A 7,190-nucleotide genomic window follows, 5' to 3' on the forward strand; every position below is an offset into this window, starting at 1 on the left:
AGGAGGCCCAGGAGCCGAGAAAAAGGTGAAAAACTAAAAAAATCGACTTTAGAAAATTCGCGGACCCCTAGAAAAGTCGGAAATCGTCTCACGAATCCAATGGTGCCAGCCAAATTGTCGTAGCGATGATGGTTCCAAAGATATGGTCGAAAAACGGTGTGATCCCAAATCCGGGCCCGTTTTGCTCTAGGAGGCCCAGGAGCGGAAAACAACGCGGAAAACTAAACAAATCGACTTTAGAAAATTCCCGGACCCCTAGAAAACTCGAAAAAAGTCTCACGAATCCAATAGCGATAGCCAAATTTTCCTAGCTATGATATTTCCCAAGATATGGGCGAAAAACGGTGTGATCCCAAATCCGGGCCCGTTTTGCTCTAGGAGGCCCAGGAACCGAGAAAAACGCGAAAAACAAAAAAATCGACTTTAGAAAATTCCCGGACCCCCAGAAAACTGGGAAATCGCCTCACGAATCCAATGGCGCCAGCCAAATTGTCGTAGCGATGATATTTCCAAAGAGATGGGCGAAAAACCAGAAAATCTAAAAAATCGACTTTGGAAAATTCCCGGACGCCTACAAAAATCGGAAATCGTCTCACGAATCCAATGGCGCCAGCCAAATTGTCCTAGCTATGCTACATCCAAAGATATGGGCAAAAAAAGTGTTGATACCAAATCCGGGCCCGTTTTGCTCTAGGAGGCCCAGGAGCCGAGAAAAAGGCGAAAAACTAAAAAAATCGACTTTAGAAAATTCCCGGACCCGTAGAAACATCGGAAATCGTCTCACGAATCCAATGGCGGCAGCCAAATTGTCCTAGCTATGCTACATCCAAAGATATGGGCAAAAAAAGGGTTGATACCAAATCCGGGACCGTTTTGCTCTAGGAGGCCCAGGAGCCGAGAAAAAGGCGAAAAATTAAAAAAATCGACTTTAGAAAATTCTCGGACCCCTAGAAAACTCGGAAATCGTCTCACGATTCCAATGGCGGCAGCCAAATTGTCCTAGCTATGCTACATCCAAAGATATGGGCAAAAAAAGGGTTGATACCAAATCATGAACCGTTTTGCTCTAGGAGGCCCAGGAGCCGAGAAAAACGCGAAAAACTTAAAAAATCGACTTTAGAAAATTCCCGGACCCCTAGAAAACTCGGAAAAGGTCTCACGAATCCAATGGCGCCAGCCAAATTATCCTAGCTATGATGGTTCCAAAGATATGGTCGAAAAACGGTGTGATCCCAAATCCGGGTCCATTTTGCTCTAGGAGGCCCAGGAGCCGAGAAAAACACGAAAAACTAAAAAAATCGACTTTAGAAAATTCTCGGACCCCTAGAAAACTCGGAAATCGTCTCACGAATCCAATGGCGCCAGCCAAATTGTCGTAGCGATGATATTTCCAAAGAGATGGGCGAAAAACGGTGTGATCCCAAATCCGGGCCCGTTTTGCTCTAGGAGGCCCAGGAGCCGAGAAAAACGCGAAAATCTAAAAAAATCGACTTTGGAAAATTCCCGGACGCCTACAAAAATCGGAAATCGTCTCACGAATCCAATGGCCCCAGCCAAATTGTCCTAGCTATGCTACATCCAAAGATATGCGCAAAAAAAGGGTTGATACCAAATCCGGGCCCGTTTTGCTCTAGGAGGCCCAGGAGCGGAAAACAACGCGGAAAACTAAACAAATCGACTTTAGAAAATTCCCGGACCCCTAGAAAACTCGAAAAAAGTCTCACGAATCCAATAGCGCCAGCCAAATTGTCCTAGCTATGATATTTCCAAAGATATGGGCGAAAAACGATATGAGCCCAAATCCGGGCCCGTTTTGCTCTAGGAGGCCCAGGAGCCGAGAAAAACGCGAAAATCTAAAAAAATCGACTTTGGAAAATTCCCGGACGCCTACAAAAATCGGAAATCGTCTCACGAATCCAATGGCGCCAGCCAAATTGTCCTAGCTATGCTACATCCAAAGATATGTGCAAAAAAATGGTTGATACCAAATCCGGGTCCGTTTTGCTCTAGGAGGCCCAGGAGCCGAGAAAAACACGAAAAACGAAAGAATCGACTTTAGAGAATTCCCGGACCCCTAGAAAACTCGGAAATCGTCTCACGAATCCAATGGCGCCAGCCAAATTGTCCTAGCTATGCTACATCCAAAGATATGGGCAAAAAAAGGGTTGATACCAAATCCGGGCCCGTTTTGCTCTAGGAGGCCCAGGAGCCGAGAAAAAGGCGAAAAACTAAAAAAATCGACTTTAGAAAATTCTCGGACCCCTAGAAAACTCGGAAATCGTCTCACGAATCCAATGGTGCCAGCCAAATTGTCGTAGCGATGATATTTCCAAAGAGATGGGCGAAAAACGGTGTGATCCCAAATCCGGGCCCGTTTTGCTCTGGGAGGCCCAGGAGCCGAGAAAAACACGAAAAAGGAAAAAATCGACTTTAGAGAATTGCCGGACCCCTAGAAAACTCGGAAATCGTCTCACGAATCCAATGGCGGCAGCCAAATTGTCCTAGCTATGCTACATCCAAAGATATGGGCAAAAAAAGGGTTGATACCAAATCCGGGACCGTTTTGCTCTAGGAGGCCCAGGAGCAGAGAAAAAGGCGAAAAACTAAAAAAATCGACTTTAGAAAATTCCCGGACCCCCAGAAAACTGGGAAATCGCCTCACGAATCCAATGGCGCCAGCCAAATTGTCGTAGCGATGATATTTCCAAAGAGATGGGCGAAAAACCAGAAAATCTAAAAAATCGACTTTGGAAAATTCCCGGACGCCTACAAAAATCGGAAATCGTCTCACGAATCCAATGGCGCCAGCCAAATTGTCCTAGCTATGCTACATCCAAAGATATGGGCAAAAAAAGTGTTGATACCAAATCCGGGCCCGTTTTGCTCTAGGAGGCCCAGGAGCCGAGAAAAAGGCGAAAAACTAAAAAAATCGACTTTAGAAAATTCCCGGACCCGTAGAAACATCGGAAATCGTCTCACGAATCCAATGGCCCCAGCCAAATTGTCCTAGCTATGATATTTCCAAAGATATGGGCGAAAAACGGTGTGATCCCAAATCCGGGCCCGTTTTGCTCTAGGAGGCCCAGGAGCCGAGAAAAGGGCGAAAAACTAAAAAAATCGACATTAGAAAATTCCCGGACCCCTAGAAAAGTCGGAAATCGTCTCACGAATCCAATGGTGCCAGCCAAATTGTCGTAGCGATGATGGTTCCAAAGATATGGGCAAAAAAAGGGTTGATACCAAATCCGGGACCGTTTTGCTCTAGGAGGCCCAGGAGCCGAGAAAAAGGCGAAAAATTAAAAAAATCGACTTTAGAAAATTCTCGGACCCCTAGAAAACTCGGAAATCGTCTCACGATTCCAATGGCGGCAGCCAAATTGTCCTAGCTATGCTACATCCAAAGATATGGGCAAAAAAAGGGTTGATACCAAATCATGAACCGTTTTGCTCTAGGAGGCCCAGGAGCCGAGAAAAACGCGAAAAACTTAAAAAATCGACTTTAGAAAATTCCCGGACCCCTAGAAAACTCGGAAAAGGTCTCACGAATCCAATGGCGCCAGCCAAATTATCCTAGCTATGATGGTTCCAAAGATATGGTCGAAAAACGGTGTGATCCCAAATCCGGGTCCATTTTGCTCTAGGAGGCCCAGGAGCCGAGAAAAACGCGAAAAACTAAAAAAATCGACTTTAGAAAATTCTCGGACCCCTAGAAAACTCGGAAATCGTCTCACGAATCCAATGGCGCCAGCCAAATTATCCTAGCTATGATGGTTCCAAAGATATGGTCGAAAAACGGTGTGATCCCAAATCCGGGTCCATTTTGCTCTAGGAGGCCCAGGAGCCGAGAAAAACACGAAAAACTAAAAAAATCGACTTTAGAAAATTCTCGGACCCCTAGAAAACTCGGAAATCGTCTCACGAATCCAATGGCGCCAGCCAAATTGTCGTAGCGATGATATTTCCAAAGAGATGGGCGAAAAACGGTGTGATCCCAAATCCGGGCCCGTTTTGCTCTAGGAGGCCCAGGAGCCGAGAAAAACGCGAAAATCTAAAAAAATCGACTTTGGAAAATTCCCGGACGCCTACAAAAATCGGAAATCGTCTCACGAATCCAATGGTGCCAGCCAAATTGTCCTAGCTATGCTACATCCAAAGATATGTGCAAAAAAATGGTTGATACCAAATCCGGGTCCGTTTTGCTCTAGGAGGCCCAGGAGCCGAGAAAAACACGAAAAACGAAAAAATCGACTTTAGAGAATTCCCGGACCCCTAGAAAACTCGGAAATCGTCTCACGAATCCAATGGTGCCAGCCAAATTGTCGTAGCGATGATATTTCCAAAGAGATGGGCGAAAAACGGTGTGATCCCAAATCCGGGCCCGTTTTGCTCTAGGAGGCCCAGGAGCCGAGAAAAACACGAAAAAGGAAAAAATCGACTTTAGAGAATTGCCGGACCCCTAGAAAACTCGGAAATCGTCTCACGAATCCAATGGCGGCAGCCAAATTGTCCTAGCTATGCTACATCCAAAGATATGGGCAAAAAAAGCGTTGATACCAAATCCGGGACCGTTTTGCTCTAGGAGGCCCAGGAGCAGAGAAAAAGGCGAAAAACTAAAAAAATCGACTTTAGAAAATTCTCGGACCCCTAGAAAACTCGGAAATCGTCTCACGATTCCAATGGCGGCAGCCAAATTGTCCTAGCTATGCTACATCCAAAGATATGGGCAAAAAAAGGGTTGATACCAATTCATGAACCGTTTTGCTCTAGGAGGCCCAGGAGCCGAGAAAAAGGTGAAAAACTAAAAAAATCGACTTTAGAAAATTCGCGGACCCCTAGAAAAGTCGGAAATCGTCTCACGAATCCAATGGTGCCAGCCAAATTGTCGTAGCGATGATGGTTCCAAAGATATGGTCGAAAAACGGTGTGATCCCAAATCCGGGCCCGTTTTGCTCTAGGAGGCCCAGGAGCCGAGAAAAAGGCGAAAAACTAAAAAAATCGACTTTAGAAAATTCGCGGACCCCTAGAAAAGTCGGAAATCGTCTCACGAATCCAATGGCGCCAGCCAAATTGTCCTAGCTATGATATTTCCAAAGATGTGGACGAACAACTGTATGAGCCCAAATCCGGGCCCGTCTTGCTCTAGGAGGCCCAGGAGACGAGAAAACGGCGAAAAACTAAAAAAATCGACTTTAGAAAATTCTCGGACCCCTAGAAAACTCGGAAATCGTCTCACGAATCCAATGGCGCCAGCCAAATTGTCGTAGCGATGATATTTCCAAAGAGATGGGCGAAAAACGGTGTGATCCCAAATCCGGGCCCGTTTTGCTCTAGGAGGCCCAGGAGCCGAGAATAACGCGAAAATCTAAAAAAATCGACTTTGGAAAATTCCCGGACGCCTACAAAAATCGGAAATCGTCTCACGAATCCAATGGTGCCAGCCAAATTGTACTAGCTATGCTACATCCAAAGATATGTGCAAAAAAATGGTTGATACCAAATCCGGGTCCGTTTTGCTCTAGGAGGCCCAGGAGCCGAGAAAAACACGAAAAACGAAAAAATCGACTTTAGAGAATTCCCGGAACCCTAGAAAACTCGGAAATCGTCTCACGAATCCAATGGTGCCAGCCAAATTGTCGTAGCGATGATATTTCCAAAGAGATGGGCGAAAAACGGTGTGATCCCAAATCCGGGCCCGTTTTGCTCTAGGAGGCCCAGGAGCCGAGAAAAACACGAAAATGGAAATAATCGACTTTAGAGAATTCCCGGACCCCTAGAAAACTCGGAAATCGTCTCACGAATCCAATGGCGGCAGCCAAATTGTCCTAGCTATGCTACATCCAAAGATATGGGCAAAAAAAGGGTTGATACCAAATCCGGGACCGTTTTGCTCTAGGAGGCCCAGGAGCCGAGAAAAACGCGAAAATCTAAAAAAATCGACTTTGGAAATTTCCCGGACGCCTACAAAAATCGGAAATCGTCTCACGAATCCAATGGCCCCAGCCAAATTGTCCTAGCTATGCTACATCCAAAGATATGCGCAAAAAAAGGGTTGATACCAAATCCGGGCCCGTTTTGCTCTAGGAGGCCCAGGAGCGGAAAACAACGCGGAAAACTAAACAAATCGACTTTAGAAAATTCCCGGACCCCTAGAAAACTCGAAAAAAGTCTCACGAATCCAATAGCGCCAGCCAAATTGTCCTAGCTATGAGATTTCCAAAGATATGGGCGAAAAACGATATGAGCCCAAATCCGGGCCCGTTTTGCTCTAGGAGGCCCAGGAGCCGAGAAAAACGCGAAAATCTAAAAAAATCGACTTTGGAAAATTCCCGGACGCCTACAAAAATCGGAAATCGTCTCACGAATCCAATGGCGCCAGCCAAATTGTCCTAGCTATGCTACATCCAAAGATATGTGCAAAAAAATGGTTGATACCAAATCCGGGTCCGTTTTGCTCTAGGAGGCCCAGGAGCCGAGAAAAACACGAAAAACGAAAAAATCGACTTTAGAGAATTCCCGGACCCCTAGAAAACTCGGAAATCGTCTCACGAATCCAATGGCGCCAGCCAAATTGTCCTAGCTATGCTACATCCAAAGATATGGGCAAAAAAAGGGTTGATACCAAATCCGGGCCCGTTTTGCTCTAGGAGGCCCAGGAGCCGAGAAAAAGGCGAAAAACTAAAAAAATCGACTTTAGAAAATTCTCGGACCCCTAGAAAACTCGGAAATCGTCTCACGAATCCAATGGTGCCAGCCAAATTGTCGTAGCGATGATATTTCCAAAGAGATGGACGAAAAACGGTGTGATCCCAAATCCGGGCCCGTTTTGCTCTGGGAGGCCCAGGAGACGAGAAAAACACGAAAAAGGAAAAAATCGACTTTAGAGAATTGCCGGACCCCTAGAAAACTCGGAAATCGTCTCACGAATCCAATGGCGGCAGCCAAATTGTCCTAGCTATGCTACATCCAAAGATATGGGCAAAAAAAGGGTTGATACCAAATCCGGGACCGTTTTGCTCTAGGAGGCCCAGGAGCAGAGAAAAAGGCGAAAAACTAAAAAAATCGACTTTAGAAAATTCCCGGACCCCCAGAAAACTGGGAAATCGCCTCACGAATCCAATGGCGCCAGCCAAATTGTCGTAGCGATGATATTTCCAAAGAGATGGGCGAAAAACCAGAAAATCTAAAAAATC

Source organism: Diachasmimorpha longicaudata, chromosome 14 (genome assembly GCF_034640455.1).
Source record: "Diachasmimorpha longicaudata isolate KC_UGA_2023 chromosome 14, iyDiaLong2, whole genome shotgun sequence".
In the NCBI taxonomy this organism is placed as follows: domain Eukaryota; kingdom Metazoa; phylum Arthropoda; class Insecta; order Hymenoptera; family Braconidae; genus Diachasmimorpha; species Diachasmimorpha longicaudata.